Raw genomic sequence first — 19,071 nt, forward strand, 5'->3', positions numbered from 1 at the left:
GGGGCCCTCTATGGACATCCAGCAGGCCCCCATGGTGCTACAGACATCGGCACTCTGGGGGCCCAGCACCGCTGAGGGTTGGGGCCCTCTATGGATATCCAGCAGGCCCCCATGGTGCTACAGACATCGGCACTCTGGGGGCCCAGCGCCGCTGGGGGTTGAGGCCCTCTATGGACATCCAGAAGGCCCCCATGGTGCTACAGACATCGGCACTCTGGGGGCCCAGTGCTGCTGGGGGTTGGGGCCTCCTCTGGACATCCAGCAGGCCCCGATGGTGCTACAGACATCGGCACTCTGGGGGCCCAGCACCGCTGGGGGTTGGGGCCCTCTATGGACATCCAGCAGGCCCCCATGGTGCTACAGACATCAGCACTCTGGGGGCCCTGCGCCGCTGGGGGTTGGGGCCTCCTCTGGACATCTAGCAGGCCCCGATGGTGCTACAGACATCGGCACTCTGGGGGCCCAGCACCGCTGGGGGTTGGGGCCCTCTATGGACATCCAGCAGGCCCCGATGGTGCTACAGACATCGGCACTCTGGGGGCCCAGTGCCTCTGGGGGTTGGGGCCCTCTATGGACATCCAGCAGGCCCCCATGGTGCTACAGACATCGGCACTCTGGGGGCCCAGCACCGCTGGGGGTTGGGGCCCTCTATGGACATCCAGCAGGCCCCCATGGTGCTACAGACATCAGCACTCTGGGGGCCCAGTGCTGCTGGGGGTTGGGGCCTCCTCTGGACATCCAGCAGGCCCCCATGGTGCTACAGACATCGGCACTCTGGGGGCCCAGCACCGCTGGGGGTTGGGGCCCTCTATGGACATCCAGCAGGCCCCCATGGCTGGACATCCAGCAGGCCCCCATGGTGCTGCAGACATCGGCACTCTGGGGGCCCAGTGCTGCTGGGGGTTGGGGCCTCCTCTGGACATCCAGCAGGCCCCCATGGTGCTACAGACATCAGCACTCTGGGGGCCCAGTGCTGCTGGGGGTTGGGGCCCTCTATGGACATCCAGCAGGCCCCCATGGCTGGACATCCAGCAGGCCCCCATGGTGCTGCAGACATCGGCACTCTGGGGGCCCAGTGCCTCTGGGGGTTGGGGCCCTCTATGGACATCCAGCAGGCCCCCATGGTGCTACAGACATCGGCACTCTGGGGGCCCAGCACCGCTGGGGGTTGGGGCCCTCTATGGACATCCAGCAGGCCCCCATGGTGCTACAGACATCAGCACTCTGGGTGCGTAGTGCCTCGGGGGTTGGGGCCTGCTCTGGACATCCAGCAGGCCCCCATGGTGCTACAGACATCGGCACTCTTGGGGCCCAGTGCTGCTGGGGGTTGGGGCCTCCTCTGGACATCCAGCAGGCCCCCATGGTGCTACAGACATCGGCACTCTGGGGGCCCAGCACCGCTGGGGGTTGGGGCCCTCTATGGACATCCAGCAGGCCCCCATGGTGCTACAGACATCAGCACTCTGGGGGCCCAGTGCTGCTGGGGGTTGGGGCCCTCTATGGACATCCAGCAGGCCCCCATGGCTGGACATCCAGCAGGCCCCCATGGTGCTGCAGACATCGGCACTCTGGGGGCCCAGTGCCTCTGGGGGTTGGGGCCTGCTCTGGACATCCAGCAGGCCCTCATGGTGCTGCAGACATCGGCACTCTGGGGGCCCAGTGCCTCTGGGGGTTGGGGCCCTCTATGGACATCCAGCAGGCCCCCATGGTGCTACAGACATCGGCACTCTGGGGGCCCAGCACCGCTGGGGGTTGGTGCCCTCTATGGACATCCAGCAGGCCCCCATGGTGCTACAGACATCAGCACTCTGGGTGCGTAGTGCCTCGGGGGTTGGGGCCTGCTCTGGACATCCAGCAGGCCCCATGGTGCTATGGAACAGCATCACCATCTGGAGTGGGGCAGAGTGAGCCATGCCCCTGACCATGCAGATTTCTGCCACCGTACTGGCACGAGGGTCCCACGGCATTAGGGCATGCCGGCTTGTGCTTCCACGTGTAGGCCTGCATAAATGAGACACAGAGGCGTTTGAGTCTGCAGCCGTTCTGGTGCACGTGTCTGCAGAGAGGGCAATACACGGGGGAGGGACGCCTTCCCCTTAAAGGGGCAACCCACTTGGGAGAGTCACCCACCCACCAGAGCGGGGTCCGGACCAGGCCTGGGTTCCGCGTGAGTCTTTGACACCCCATGCAAACCCTGCTTGGAAGCAGGAGCTGTCAGATGGACGTCGCACGTTCCAGGGGAAGAGGGAAGAGGGACGTGCCAGTATTGTAGCGTGTTACAAGAAGGAAAATAAATGCGTACCTAACGATCCGTGCCTTCTCGGCCCCCGGGGGAAGCCTTAGGCACTCTGGTTCCCGAGCTCTGCCTCAGAGCGGGAAACACAGGGCGCACTGGAAGAGGGGAAGCAGAGGGTGTCAAAACTGCCAACTGGAAGACGACAGGGATAGCGGCAGATGGCAGAACTTGCTGGCATCTTTCTGGGCGACATTTGGTAACGTCGCAATGTTTGCAGTGTGAGCAGAGCATAGCCCACTCCCCCCCACCCCTTGTTGTCCTGATGGCGGGCCACGGGAGGGGTCTCCAGAGAGCGCTGGGAGGGAGGCAATCACTTGTTGGGCCTCTGGCATCCACCCACTACCTGGATTGGCTGAGGAGGCTGCGTGGGGTCCCACGCCTGCTCTGCCGCTCTGAGGCCGGCAGGCGCAACGCAAAACATGGCTTAAAGACCAGAAGGAGGTGGCGTGGCCTGCTCGGCAACTTGCTGACCTGGAAACCGCAGATCAGCCTTGTGATCTTGGCTCCTCCGCTTGAGAAAGCGTGTGGATCTGGGCAGATCACTTTATTCACACGGGCCTCAGTTTCCATAGCTGTAGGCAACTGTGAGAACTAATTATAAGACAAACATCGAAATTCAGCACTATACAAACAGGAAAGCAGCTGCTTCTGTTCAACTTAAAATACCTCCAAGTGATCACGTGTTCTGTGTTGCCCAAAGAGCGTAAGCGGTCATTTTATTAAAAGTGTTATCTGCATGCCGGCAACCACCCCTGCTAACACTTGCGTGTTGTGCCGTCCATCGCATGCAATTTTCAACTTTTGCAAAACGCAGTGAAAAGGCCAAGAGTAGAAAGAGGCAAAATCGCCTTTACTCTTTCATTTTAGGCTTCGTATTGTAAAAAAAAATGTAAATGCCGTCTGCACGTTCTGCTTGACGGACAGCCTTCACCATGGAGTGGGATGGAATCCGCCTGCTCCCACAGGTGCTAAACGCAGGCGTATTCCATAGCAATCCATCTGTTTTACGCCTGCATGAAAAGCACACCAAAAATGACTCTTCCTGTGAATCATACTTTTGGTATTTATTGAGCGTGGACCTAGCTTCGAGAAGCAACCAAGCACTTTACACAGGAATAATACAATATAGATGTATTCATTTCCTGTGAATAAACGCGACAACGCTATGCAACACAGGTTCGATCCCCGAGTCCGCGTTTAGAAACCTCTGTGTATTTTAAAGCGTGTTATAAATAACTAATATATATATATATATATTTATTGTGACTCAGTTCACAAGAAACTTTACTCAAATCGTACTTAAATAACAATATTACATTTTTGACTAAAACAAAATATACAAATCGTAAAAATGAGGCGCTACATGATTAAATTAAACACAACAAAATGAATTACATTCAACCATGTACAGTGTAATACGAAATTCACACATTGGCAATAATCGTACCCTGTTTCAGATTGCCAGTCATTTGGTCGAAATCAATTGGTCGACTGGACAACTGGTCGAATCAATTTGGTCGAAAACCAAATGGTCGAATTTTTTTTTTTTTTTTTTACCCCCTTTTTTTTTTTTTTGGGGGGGTCCCCCCCAACCCCCTTTTTTTTCTTTCTTTTTTTTTTTTTTAACACGAAAACCCACAAAACACATATATAAATAAAAAAAAAAAAATTCGACCATTTGGTTTTCGACCAAATGACGTCGACCAAATTGCAGTCGACCAGTTTGTAGTCGACCAAATGACTGGACACCCTGTTTCAAACTACCTTTCATCCATACTCTGTAGAGAGCAAGGTGGGGAACTCGACTATTTGAGTTTAAACAATAAAACAAAAAAATGATCGCGTTTTCTCAATTTGTTCGAGTGAATAATATTTCCGCAGTTAATCATATAGGCCGCTCCCATTTTAGGACATTCTGTCATGACATGCTTGGGAGTTTCAAGAATCTGCCTCAGTTTTCATATCCAAAAATACCTCCCAGTTATCGGAACACCGAATCTTGCGGCAACATTACCGAGGAGAAGCCGCTGTGAAATACGGAAGAGCGATGAGAAATGACGTAGCGTAGCACTGGGGCAGATAAGCAGATACCCTTGAGGGGACATGAAATTCTGCTGCAATTCCATAGTTTCGATATCATTCTTCAACCTTCTTAGGTGAGAATGATTCAAATTCCAGCCCCATGTAGTACGTTTCTTCTTCCAAATACCAACCATCATAGCTAAGTCTGAGTCCCTAGACGGGGACCAGCCAACCATATCAAAAGTCTAAGGGCCTCATTACGAGGTGGGAGGTAAGGGATTACCGGCACCGGTAAGGGCACCGGTGCCAGTAATCCCTTACCTCCCTACTACGAGTTCCCTTTGCGGGTCCATCCTTAACGCCTGGTTTTTGCAGGCGTTAAGGACGGGACCCGCAAAGGGACTCTAGAGCTAATAACGGTACCGCAATTTGCGGTACCGTTATTAGCACCTTCCCCATTCCCATTGAGCCCTATGGGGGCTCAAATGGGAATGGGGAATGGCCCTGGTGAATGGGGAATTACCGCTCTCTCCGACCTCGGAATGGACCGGTAATTGCTCGATTCACCAGGGCACAGTCGGACGGGTTTTGAAGGCAGCCATGGATCTAATAGCTCCATGGCTACCTCCAACCTCGTAATGAGGCCCTGAATCTCTCTGGATTTAAAGAGAATATTCTATCCCCATTACATACATTTGCACCAATAAGCTTCCCATAAGTGTCAGCCTTGGGCACATGTGTTCTTTAAAGACTTCAAAGACCCCTTTTTCAAAAGCTCCTGCCCCTTCAGAGAGGATAACCCTAATTCCAGGTGCAGCATTTCAATAGGACACCCAGCGGCAGTGCCAGAATTCTGCAGCAGAATCAACCCTCTAAAACGCGAAGCCACTTCAAATTGTTAATAGTAATAGCTTCTAGGCTGTAAAGTATTGTCGGGCAATAGCACTGTTTCTATAGACGGATTATACCACAAAGAGAATATCCAGCTGACTGCCTAGCAAATCGGTCAATCAAAGCAGTAAATGCATCTGCCATCCTTTGCCTTTGCGCTACCAAAGATGGCTGCCTGCTCACAATGTCTTTCGTAGATCCCAGATAAGTATAACTATCCGTATACTCTAGCTTATGATAACGCTAGAGAAAAAAACGAGGGCCAGGTAATCTTCTTCCTATTGAAATGCCTCACCTGTACAGCTTTGGTTCATGCTTAGCTCGTTCTCTTAAAAGCGTACTTTGCCAACATTTCCAAGGAGCGAGAAAGCCCATCGCAAGTGTGGTCCAACATAACGATGTTGCCGGCATAGGATAATTAAATTATATGAGTCTGGCCAATGCACTGAAGGCAATTTGACACAGTCCTCAAGGCATCCGCCAGATCCGGATTGGTACAAATTGAAAAGAAGAGGGGCCAACACACACACCTGCTTAACCCCACGTCAGTGTAGCAATCGGGGAGGCAATGGTACCCCCACCATCCAAATGAAGCTGGACACTGGTCTTCCAGTGCAGCTCCTGGATCAAGTCAAATAAACCCTCCAGGCTGCCTAATCTCAGCAAACTCGGATTAATGGTATCGAGGGCTGCCTGTAAGTCAATAAACACTGCATACAACCCAGGGTTCCCTCTCCACCTGGCTCTTTCTGCTAGATAATCAACAGGCAACACATTATGAGCTGTCTGAACCCAATCTCAGTGGCACCGAGACACCCTTTAACCAACACCCACTCCTCAAGCTCCTCCAACAAAGCAGATGCAAACAGTTTACCCGCCACATCTAGCATAGACACAAGTCTATAGTAAGAGGGATATAGGCAGTTGCCTTTTTTAAATATAGGCATCCCGTTTTGTCGAGGTTTATCACACGGTCACACCAATGCCAGGGAGTTCCTTTCCCCTTACTTGAGGAGAACCATCTCCGGTTCCGGAAGCACCTCAAAACCTTCCTCTTCGCTTCTGCCTTCTCTCTCCCTCTCCCCTGCTAATCCTGCTTAACTCCCCACTGAATTCAGCACTAAACCTGCATCTGGGCCACTCTCAGCAACCTCGGTCCAGGGCCCAGCCACTCTCCACTTGCACTGCCTCCCTGGCTCCCCCTGCACTGTGGGACTGTCACTGTATCCCTACAGCCCCCTTCCCAGCACTTGCTCTGCACTTACCTCGCACTTGCCACCAGCTGGTCCTTTTTATTTATTATTTATTATTTATTATTTTTGACGCTACTTACCTTGTACTGCACTTCCCCCCCACCTCCTCCCCCTGCACTTCCTCCTTTTCCCCTTACCTCTGCACTTGCGCGATCTGAATGACACCTGGCCTAGTAGGATCGTTTGTCTGTCTTCCCCTTGTTTCCCTCCCTCCCTGCCTCGTCGCGCCTTGAAACACTTGTGTATAGGCGCGTTACAAATACCATATCATATCACAATGAATGTGGCGCACAATCAAAACACTTTTGATTTTTTATACAGTTTACTGTGGTAAGGCCTCCAACCCGTCTCGCACCTAACCCTAACAAGTACCCAGTGTCACAATAACATATAGGGCTGTGGGGCTTTATAACGGAATGGGAAAAATGGATCTGACTCATCTAGCACAGCTGCGATGTAAAACAGAATGAACAGTAAATGGGAGAATTTGTTTTGCAGAGCACAATGGAAACATCCGTTTTGAATTATTTACACAACTGCAATTGGAAAATAATGACCAGCAAGGGGAAATTCGTTTTGCAGAGCACAATGGGCACATAGGGCAATTTCGTTTTGCACCTTGCATATGCACAGGCAGTACTTTTTTAACATGAATGGGATCAATAGGGAATTTCGTTTTTTACACCCTGCGCACACACACGTGGAATATGGCTATGGGGTTACTTCTTTTGGCAAATCTTTATGACTATACCAGCTCACAACACACTGGTAAAAGATTGGTGGTTTCGAATGCCAACAATACAGATCCCGAGAATGCAATAGGGGAATTAATTGATTTACTTTGATAAATATGCTAAGGATCTTCACAGGCAAACAGGAGATTTTTCAATGGGGAAATAACGAAAACAATGCTTGAACAATCTATAGGGCTTATATAATCTAGGGCTTCTGGGGTAGTTCTACTTAAAGGAGAGGTCTGGACTGGGCATCAGGGAGCATCAGGACACACTGCTGGGACATAATAGACAGCAGGCGGTCAGTCAAGGAATTCCTCTGAGTCCTCCAAGGTGTCCCAATCAGTCTCTAGGTCTCCTGCCTCCTGTCTCCACTGCAAGATTACACCTCTCTCTGCTGTGATGCTTCTCGCCAGATTTCGGCAGCAGGTCACCTCTTGGAATTAGTGGGAGCAGTCCAGCTCTGATGCAAAACTGGCTTAGTTATAGGGCAAATGACATCTCTAATTTGCCATGATTCGCACAAAAGGGACTGGCTAGTCTCCACTACCCCCTCCCACCTGTGTGGTGATAGAACAAGGGGATGGGGGAGTGCTTTGGGCTGGCTCTGGGTGGAGAGGGCTTCATCATTCCACCTTGACAGGTGGGCTCAGTCTGCATTAGGACTGCAAACATCTCAACACATGGCAAGTACCCTTAATTTTCACATCTTGAGATATGTGGATACATTTTTGAGAACTACATTTTAAGGTGAATCATATAACACTAGTATGGACTTTGCACGTCCTTCCTGTGCAGAGATACAGTTTTTCCTCATTTCCTCAGGAGCCATATCAGTGAAAAATATGCTGCTTTTACGGACATCATATTAATTATGATTGCCATGCTTTTATCAACTTTCACATCTCTGATAATCACAGCAAGGCCCAGATCACATTTTTATGAATAACTTTAGTTGTGTTTATCCCACAAACATTGTTTTAACATGGTTAGAATGGGTTGACTGTCAGCTTTAATAAAAGCCTGACATTACTGTTGCACAATGTAAAGTGTATTTATCTCATTTTAAGTCAATGCAGTTTCAGACCTCTCTATCCCTCTGGCCCCCACCTCTTTTAAAGTTTCATTTCTTCTCTTGGTAGGCATATGACATAAGCAGAGCTGCCTAATGGCCACTAATGATTATTTATATGGGACCTGTGACCTGGAGGTCACAAGTGCTGCAGAGCAGACCTACCTTTAACTTGTCCTCACCGCATTTCTGATCTCAAAAGAATTTCTGCTTGTATTTTTAAGAAAAATCATTGATGAATGGAGGCAACCAGGTCTGCATCTCCAGGCCAACAGAGGGGGACCCTGTAGTTTTAGTTTTACATTTGAAGAAATGTTCAGCAGCACCAGGCCTTTCAAGCTCATACATGATTTCTTTAAATTACATCTTACACGGCACATAAATTAACAATATATGCGCATTATATCTGAATGGTACATGTACATGAGACACCATGCCCAAGCTTGAAAGGCTGGTGGGCATTTGGCTGAGCATATTATTAAGCTAGTTGAGGGAAAAATGAAGTGACATTCTTTTCTTTAATTCACATGTAAAATGCTCCATTTTACTGCAGCTGCTTGGCAGCATCATTCTGGCATCCCATTGAAGATACTGTGCACTGTGGTTTCATGAAATATCAGTGTAGCTCTCCATGTATTTGTTAGCAAATCATTCCCATGTGTCTTTCGCTTCCTTTATAAAGTGCATTGCGCACATTTTCGCAAAGTGGGATTGAGGCCCACTTTCTTTCCTTTTGATTAAGGTTCACTAGGCCTTATGTATGACATTTTTCAGGGCTACCCTTTTATTTCGGTGAACCCTCATAACTGGTTCTGGCCTCTGTAATTCTGGCATCCAGGGGCTATATTTCACCCCACAATATGGAGGTTTTCCATGAAGACGTGATAATTTGTTCTTGGAGTACTTGATTAAAAAGTAATTCAAGTAAAGTGACCCAGTTTTCCACAGCAGATTTTAGTATGACATTTACCAGGTCGTTAAGCCCCGGGGTTCTAGATGACTTACGTTTTTTTATTAGCAAGAAAATACAGATTCACAACACAGTGCTTTACAGAGGTATACAACAGTACAGATGCATAACAGAGTGGTGTTCAGAGGTAACAACAGAACAGCTATACAGTGAGGTGAAGGATACAGACAGGCACAGAGGAGGAGTAAAGCTGTACAGTGTAGGGGGGACCTAGGGGCAGACATCATCTAATGAGCCAGATGGCGTGGGGGGTGAGGTGATGGCTGAGGTGTTGAGGAGGAGAGACTCTTTGACGAGGTGGTTCTTGAGTACTTTTCTGAATTGTAGGAGCATGGAGGCGAGTCTGATGGTGATGGAGAGGAGGTTCCATAGTCTTGGGCGTAGGCAAAGAAGGCTTGTTTTCTGGTCCTTTCCTTTTTGCAGTGGAAGATTTCTGGTCTGCACGTGTCCTGGCTTCTGGTGGTGCGCTGTCTGCCGGAGATGCTGAGTTTCTCCGCTTGACGCCTTGGTTTTATGCCCCGCCTTTATAAAATGAATCCGTCTTTATTCAATGTACAAGTCTGTTCATTAACAATGGCTAGCCTCTTTCATCTTTACATGCGCCTATCTGCCTGTTATCTGTGCAGCACCTGCGACACCTGATCACCTGTTACTGCTTGCCTAGAGGTGCATGCACCCATTACCTGCCCTGTCCTCTCTCCTACCAGTTCCTATGCTCCCTCCACAGACCTCCCCAACCCACAACGGGTCACCCTGGTAATGTTGCTCTGTAGATTGATGCACTTGTGCCTGTGTAAAAGGCACAGTCACCTCTTTCCCTGCTCAGAGCTGCCATCCACACATATCCCTGATAATGTCTCTCTATAGATTGATGCACCTGCCTGTGTGGTACCTGCACAGGCCCCTCCCTCTCCTGTCCCTGTATGACCTGCACAATCCCCTCACCTGTCCCTGTGTCACCTGCACATTCCTCTCTTACACCTGCCTCGCTACCTGGACAATCCTCTCTCTCACTTGTCCTTGTGTAACCTGCACTATCCACTCTCACCTGTCCCTGTGTCACCTGCACATTCCTCTCTTACACCTGCCCGCTACCTGCACAATCCTCTCTCTCACTTGCCCTTGTGTAACCTGCACTATCCACTCTCACCTGTCCCTGTGTCACCTGCACATTCCTCTCTTACACCTGCCCGCTACCTGCACAATCCTCTCTCTCACTTGTCCTTGTGTAACCTGCACTATCCACTCTCACCTGTCCCTGTGTCACCTGCACATTCCTCTCTTACACTACCTGCACAATCCTCTCTCTCACTTGTCCTTGTGAAACCTGCACTATCCACTCTCACCTGTCCCTGTGTCACCTGCACATTCCTCTCTTACACCTGCCCGCTACCTGCACAATCCTCTCTCTCACTTGTCCTTGTGTAACCTGCACTATCCACTCTCAATCCTCTCTCTCACTTGCCCTTGTGTAACCTGCACTATCCACTCTCACCTGTCCCTGTGTCACCTGCACATTCCTCTCTTACACCTGCCCACTACCTGCACAATCCTCTCTCTCACTTGTCCTTGTGAAACTTGCACTATCCACTCTCACCTGTCCCTGTGTCACCTGCACATTCCTCTCTTACACCTGCCCACTACCTGCACAATCCTCTCTCTCACTTGTCCTTGTGAAACCTGCACTATCCATTCTCACCTGTCCCTGTGTCACCTGCACATTCCTCTCTTACACCTGCCCGCTACCTGCACAATCCTCTCTCTCACTTGTCCTTGTGAAACCTGCACTATCCACTCTCACCTGTCCCTGTGCCACCTGCACATTCCTCTCTTACACCTGCCCGCTACCTGCACAATCCTCTCTCTCACTTGTCCTTGTGAAACCTGCACTATCCACTCTCACCTGTCCCTGTGTCACCTGCACATTCCTCTCTTACACCTGCCCGCTACCTGCACAATCCTCTCTCTCACATGTCCTTGTTTAACCTGCACTATCCACTCTCACCTGTCCCTGTGTCACCTGCACATTCCTCTCTTACACCTGCCCGCTACCTGCACAATCCTCTCGCTCACTTGTTTGCCCTTGTGTAACCTGCACTATCCACTCTCACCTGTCCCTGTGTCACCTGCACATTCCTCTCTTACACCTGCCCGCTACCTGCACAATCCTCTCTCTCACTTGTCCTTGTGTAACCTGCACTATCCACTCTCACCTGTCCCTGTGTCACCTGCACATTCCTCTCTTACACCTGCCCGCTACCTGCACAATCCTCTCTCTCACTTGTCCTTGTGTAACCTGCACTATCAACTCTCAATCCTCTCTCTCACTTGCCCTTGTGTAACCTGCACTATCCACTCTCACCTGTCCCTGTGTCACCTGCACATTCCTCTCTTACACCTGCCCGCTACCTGCACAATCCTCTCTCTCACTTGTCCTTGTGTAACCTGCACTATCCACTCTCACCTGTCCCTGTGTCACCTGCACATTCCTCTCTTACACCTGCCCACTACCTGCACAATCCTCTCTCTCACTTGTCCTTGTGAAACTTGCACTATCCACTCTCACCTGTCCCTGTGTCACCTGCACATTCCTCTCTTACACCTGCCCACTACCTGCACAATCCTCTCTCTCACTTGTCCTTGTGAAACCTGCACTATCCATTCTCACCTGTCCCTGTGTCACCTGCACATTCCTCTCTTACACCTGCCCGCTACCTGCACAATCCTCTCTCTCACTTGTCCTTGTGAAACCTGCACTATCCACTCTCACCTGTCCCTGTGCCACCTGCACATTCCTCTCTTACACCTGCCCGCTACCTGCACAATCCTCTCTCTCACTTGTCCTTGTGAAACCTGCACTATCCACTCTCACCTGTCCCTGTGTCACCTGCACATTCCTCTCTTACACCTGCCCGCTACCTGCACAATCCTCTCTCTCACTTGTCCTTGTTTAACCTGCACTATCCACTCACACCTGTCCCTGTGTCACCTGCACATTCCTCTCTTACACCTGCCCGCTACCTGCACAATCCTCTCGCTCACTTGTTTGCCCTTGTGTAACCTGCACTATGCACTCTCACCTGTCCCTGTGTCACCTGCACATTCCTCTCTTAGACCTGCCCGCTACCTGCACAATCCTCTCTCTCACTTGTCCTTGTGTAACTTGCCCTATCCACTCTCACTTGTCCCTGTGTCACCTGCACATTCCTCTCTTACACCTGCCCACTACCTGCACAATCCTCGCTCTCACTTGTCCTTGTGTAACCTGCACTATCCACTCTCACCTCTCCCTGTGTCACCTGCACATTCCTCTCTTACACCTGCCCGCTACCTGCACAATCCTCTCGCTCACTTGTTTGCCCTTGTGTAACCTGCACTATCCACTCTCACCTGTCCCTGTGTCACCTGCACATTCCTCTCTTACACCTGCCCGCTACCTGCACAATCCTCTCTCTCACTTGTCCTTGTGTAACCTGCAGTATCCACTCTCACCTGTCCCTGTGTCACCTGCACATTCCTCTCTTACACCTGCCCACTACCTGCACAATCATCTCTCTCACTTGTCCTTGTGAAACCTGCACTATCCACTCTCACCTGTCCCTGTGTCACCTGCACATTCCTCTCTTACACCTGCCCACTACCTGCACAATCCTCTTTCTCACTTGTCCTTGTGTAACCTGCACTATCCACTCTCACCTGTCCCTGTGTCACCTGCACATTCCTCTCTTACACCTGCCCACTACCTGCACAGTTCCTCCTCTCTGCACAAACCCCCATCTCATCTATCCATCTGTTGATTGCACACTCCTTTCTCCAACCTATATCTCTGTTCCCTGTATAGTCCCATCACTCACCTGTCCCTGTGCTATCTGCACATTCCCCTTTATCCCTTTACCAATGATTTTGCCTAGTCCCCTTTCTGTGTTACCGGTAAACCGGTCAGATAGCTCAGCAGGTTGAGCACTTGCTACTGCGATCTGAGTGTAATCTGCAGGTCACAGTTTCGAATCCCAGCAAGGCCATCTCAGCCTTCCGAGGTTGATAAATGAGTACCAGCTTCGGTTGGGATGATTTATGTATGTAAATATGTTCTATGTACAGCGCTTAGGCGTAAGCGCTATATAAATAATAAATAATTACCATGAAAGTGCCTGTACTCACCTGTCCCAGTCTCCCTTGCACAGTCCCCTCTCTTAACTGTCATTCTGTTACCACCACAGTCTCTTGTGCTGGTGCAACGTTTGCACTTCCCTTTTTCATCTGTCCTTGTATTACATGCACAGTCCCAGTTGAGGGTGCACATTCTTTTAATTGGAGGGTAGTAGACATTTCCCATCACTGTGTGTGAGTGACCAAGTGCAGTGCGTGAGCTCCACCAACCAACAAGAGTGTCGGGTAGTGAACCTTTTTTTTTAAAGGATGGGTCAAAATGGTGCATTTTACAGCAAAATGTCACACAGTTTATAATTTTTTTTAGGTTGACACATGTAAAAATCCAAGCGATTCCAGGTCAACAACAGTGCACAGGAGCATGATCCAACACACGCTCATGGTGGCTTTGCTTAAAATATATGCAGTCTTCTGCCAGTGCATAAAAACATTTTCATTCTGGCTTTGACCAAACATGTACCTGCCGACCATGCCACTGTCAGCTAGTATCCCCACGTAAGAATACTCATAATGATGCCTTTGCTTATAATGCCAGTAAAAATGACATGCCCTGTATGAAAACATGTCCAAAATGACTGCACGAATGCAGGTCAGTCTCCCCCATGTAAGAACACTAAGCACTTTATCTTTGCCAATATTGAAAGCGAAAATGCAATACACAATAAGAAAACACATCCGTACGTGCTGCACCAGTGTAGGTCAGTATCCCTACATTGGAACGTTCATCATTTAGGCTCGTCCATAATGCCAGTAAAAATGTTAAGCCACTGTAAGAAAACATGTCCATACTGACTGCACTAGAGTAGCCCAGTATGCCCACGTAAGAACACGTTTCATGTTCGTGTTGGTGTTACCAGTAAAAATGCTATGCCACTGTCTGTGATAAAACATGTCCATGCTGACTGCACCAATGCCCAAATGCCAGGTCAGTAAAATTATTAATGTAACTTTTACTTAGTGAATCCCCTCACAGCCTCCCCCTCCATGGTGTACCTGGCCCGCACGCACTCACAGTCATTCAGATACATTTACACGCATCATTCCTATGTGCACATATTCTCACGTGGGCTTAGGCAGACATAACCCCTTGCATGCAAGCATTGATATATATACATGCACAAAGGTTGTTTTTTTCTTACCTGCATGACTCTTCAGTTTGGCTCGGAACTCTGCACCACCGGCATAATGCTTTATACAGCCCTCTAGATTCTGTGCACCTCTCATGCAGAAACCACGAAGCAGGGGGAAGTTCGATCAAACACCTTACCCCTCCTGGCTCTCGACATGCGCACAGGCGCTGGAGGCGGAGCACCACCAACTCCCTGCCTCAGGTTCTCCTAAAGCACAGTGAGGATTAGGAGGGCTCTCTATAAACATTTGGGGCAGCAGTACCTCAGCCTTCATGCCCAATGGACCATGCAAGGCTGGGGTAGCAAAACAGCCCAGCCTTGCACGGCCCATTGGGAATGCACTGGCTGGGCTGTTGTAAGCCAGAGACCAAGGCATTTACACAAAGGCAACTGAATAAAGTTGTCTCAAACCTAAGTCGTGCTTTTTCTCAAATTTTCTGCAAGACAATGTAATAGATGTCTTCTGGAACACAATCGCAATGGGGCTCATGTCGAGGGTACACACAGGTGGATGTCATCCACCCACTTTTTTCAGGGAGGTCTGCCCCTGGTATTTTAGAGGCTGTGTGTACAACAGTACACTTTGACGTTCGCATTTAGTATTTTAGGTGCACCTTTGGGTTCAGAGGTCAGGCACTTCAGCACTAGACCATATTGCTGATGAAAAATAACAAACAAATAACATTGAAATGTCACATTTCGGGAATGCACTCTATAGGGAAGTAATTGGTATGATTCATGGGGTTAGAAACATGCACACTTGTTTACATTTTCAAACACTATTAGAAGAAAATATACTCCCCTTGGTTTTTTGCTTGTGTTGATTTTATGAAAAACAAATTACCATTTGTCCTGTGCAATTTGCATGGTATGCAAAGCCAATTGATTGAAATGTGCATATTTCTCCTTGATATGCTAATTTCTGGTGTTGTCACATTCCATTGCGTATGTTAATGTTCAGAAAGAAGCTAAAAACTCACCTCTTCAACTATGACTCCTTGCATATCCCCTTGTGTCCGCTCCACTACCCCCTTCAGACTGTAACCAGCGCCCAGATGCCCTCGGGCTTAGTGCGCTCTTATAAATGCCTAAATAAAATAAATAAAAATGAGTACCCCCTCTTTTTTTTCAGGACTTGATCCTTGATTCACAAATAACATTTGGGGCCTAGAATTTAAAAAATCCATTGGGAAGAATGCATAAGAGAACTGCAAGACCAAAGAAGAAAGGGGGTGTTTGAAAGATCAATACTAAAAGGTGCAGACGAGGGTGGGTCCAAAATCCCCATAATTAGGCAAGAACACATTAAAGAAGGCTTAGACTAACTAAAAGACTGCGATTGCTATGAAAAGCTCCCAGAGAATTCACTTCAGGTTCTACTGAATGATGATGAATGCAGATACCTATGGATCTAATAGCCAGTGGTTGGCATCCTTTATTTTATACCACAACCACATAAACAAGACCCTGTGTTTCCCTCAAGCAGAATCATCATCCAATGACTTTGGCTCCTTGGCCTCCTACATCGGAGGCACTGTTGTGTGATTCACCCAGTAGTCAGTATATTATGGTAAGAAGGTTATATGCTGGTCACCCTTGATGCACCAGCTAAAACACACATGATTTATCAACATCACAGGCTGCCTTTTGAAAACTAGCTCAATATGCAACTAACATTAATTGATACAGAAAATGTTATGCTTTACCCTGAGCAATCATATTTTCATCTTTAATGGTCAGATCTACACATTGTGCCAGGGTACAGCCATGGGAGGAATATATGCCCAGTATATGCAAAGCTTTATATAAACTGGAACTTGATTGATCCATCCAGTCTTCACGGCTGTAGGTACATTGATGACGTTCTGATGGTACCGAAGGTGGCCTCTCCACTCTGGAGGATTTCTACCCATAAAATAACAATAATCAATACAACATCAAACTGACAAACACCTGCTAAGAGAAAATTGGTTCCTTGACCTTGAACTTTGCTTTAAAGACTAACCATTGCACACTGTTCTATATGGGAAACCAACAGCAAAAAACAACATAATCCTTCATTGGTTCCCTTCACAAACCATTGGCAATAAGCCAAATGGACAATTCATAGAGTCTCAAAGAAACCGCAGTGAGTTGGTAAATTTTTAGAAAAATGCTCAAACTCAACATCTGCAGAAAGGATGCAAAAGATAATAGTTGGCAAAGCATGTTTAAAAAAATAAACAAGAGTTTAAAGGAAATCATTTATTTCACTCAAAGAACAACAAAGAAAATAGTAGAATGAGAACAAGCACAACCCCAAAAGGATGAAATATATATGTCAAACCTTCCCAAAAACCCAAAAGGCAGAAATGCATATGTCAAACCTTTGCACAAACCAAAAAGGATGAAATGCATATGTCAAACATTTGCACAAACCCAGAAGGATGAAATGCATATGTCAAACCTTCGCACAAACCAAAAAGGATGAAATGCATATGTCAAACCTTTGCACAAACCAAAAAGTTTGAAATGCATAAGTCAAACATTCGCGCAAACATAAAGGATGAAATGCATATGTCAAACCCCCGCACAAAAGGAAAAGGTGAAAATACATCTGTGAAACTTTCGCACAAACCAAAAAGGGTGAAATGCATATGTCAAAACTTCACACAAACCTAAAATGATGAAATGCATATGTCAAACATTTGCACAAACCTAAAAGGATGAAATGCATGTATCAAACCTTTGCACAAACCAAAAAGGCTCACATGCATATGTCAAACCTTCGCACAAATCCCAAAAAATTAAATGCATATGTCAAACCTCTGACAAACCAAAAAGGATGAAATTCTTATGTCAAACTTTTGCACACACCAAAAAGGGTGAAATGCATAAGTCAAACCTTCACACAAACTTAAAAGGATGAAATGCATATGTCAAACTCCCGCACAAACAGAAAAGGCAAAAATGCATGTGTCAAACCTTTGCAGAAACCAAAAAGGATGAATTGCATGTTTCAAATCCCCGCCCAAATGTAAAAGGCAGAAATGCATGTGTCAAACCTCTGCACAAACCAAAAACGATGAAATTCATATGTCAAACTTTTGCACAAACCAAAAAGGGTGAAATACATGAGTCAAACCTTCGCACATACCGAAAAGGGTGAAATGCATATGTCAAAGCTTCGCACAAACCTAAAAGGATGAAATGCAAATGTCAAACATTCGCCCAAACCTAAAAGGATGAAATGCATATGTCAAACCTTCGCACAAACCAAAAAGGATGAAATGCATGTGTCAAAACTTCACACAAATTGAAAAGGTGAAAATGCATGTGTCAAACATTCGCCCAAACCTAAAAGGATGAAATGCATATGTCCAACCTTCGCACAAACGGAAAAGGTGAAAATGCATGTGTCAAACCTTCGCCCAAACCGGAAAGGATGAAATGCATATGTCAAATCTTTGCACAAACCAAAAAGGATGAAATGCATGTGTCAAATCTTCACACAAATGGAAAAGGTGAAAATGCATGTGTCAAACCTTCGCACAAACCAAAAAGGATGAAATGCATGTGTCAAAACTTCACACAAACAGAAAAGGTGAAAATGCATGTGTCAAACCTTCGAACAAACTGAAAAGGATGAAATGCATATGTCAAACCTGCTCACAAACCAAAAAGGCTGAAATGCATTTGTCAAACCCCCGCACAAACGGAAAAGGCGAAAATGCATGTGTCAAACCTTCGCACAAACCCAAAAGGATTAAATGCATGTGTCAAACCTTTGCACAAACCCATAAGAGTGAAATGCACGTGTCAAACCTGTGCACAAACCCAAAGGGCTGAAATGCATATGCCAAACCTTCGCACAAACCTAAAAGGATGAAATATATATGTCAAACCCCTGCCCAAATGGAAAATGTGGAAATGGACGTGTCTAGTTTAGTTTAGTTTCGTTTGTTTATTTATATAGCATAGCCAAACCCTGGGGTAGCTGGGCACTTAGGCTTAGGCAATGCATATGTTACATAAGGTTGCACATACAAAGGTGGGGTACAACATTAGAAGATGGTACAGTACAGTGAGTAGTATACGGGACCATGTTACAGAGTGGTCCGTGAGGAGGCAGGGTTCAGTGGTAAATGGACTGGTTACAAAATAGTCCAATGCAGTGTTGTTAAACATTAGATCCAAGGATACCGGATTTCGCTAAGTGCAGTTAATAGTCTATTGGTGCGAAGTGAGTAGTTCATTTACCTTAGCTCTGAATGACCAGAATGATGTGTCTGCTCTGATTGTCATGGGCAGAGCGTTCCAGTGTTTCGCTGCTAATACAGGGAAACTTGCTCCCCCTGCTGTTTTTAGATTGTACTTTGAGATGTTGAGCTGGTGTAAGTACGGGGATCTGGTTGGTCTGGTAGAATTGTGTCTGGTAAATTTGTCTGAGCGGTAACGAGGAGCTGTCAGATAGAGGCATTTGTGTGTGATGACAAGTGACTGAAGTTTAGTTCTCTCGTGGATGGGGAGCCAGTGCGACTCTTTTCTGAAGGC

This window comes from Ambystoma mexicanum, chromosome 3q (assembly GCF_040938575.1).
Source record: "Ambystoma mexicanum isolate Mex_15411 chromosome 3q, UKY_AmexF1_1, whole genome shotgun sequence".
Taxonomy (NCBI): domain Eukaryota; kingdom Metazoa; phylum Chordata; class Amphibia; order Caudata; family Ambystomatidae; genus Ambystoma; species Ambystoma mexicanum.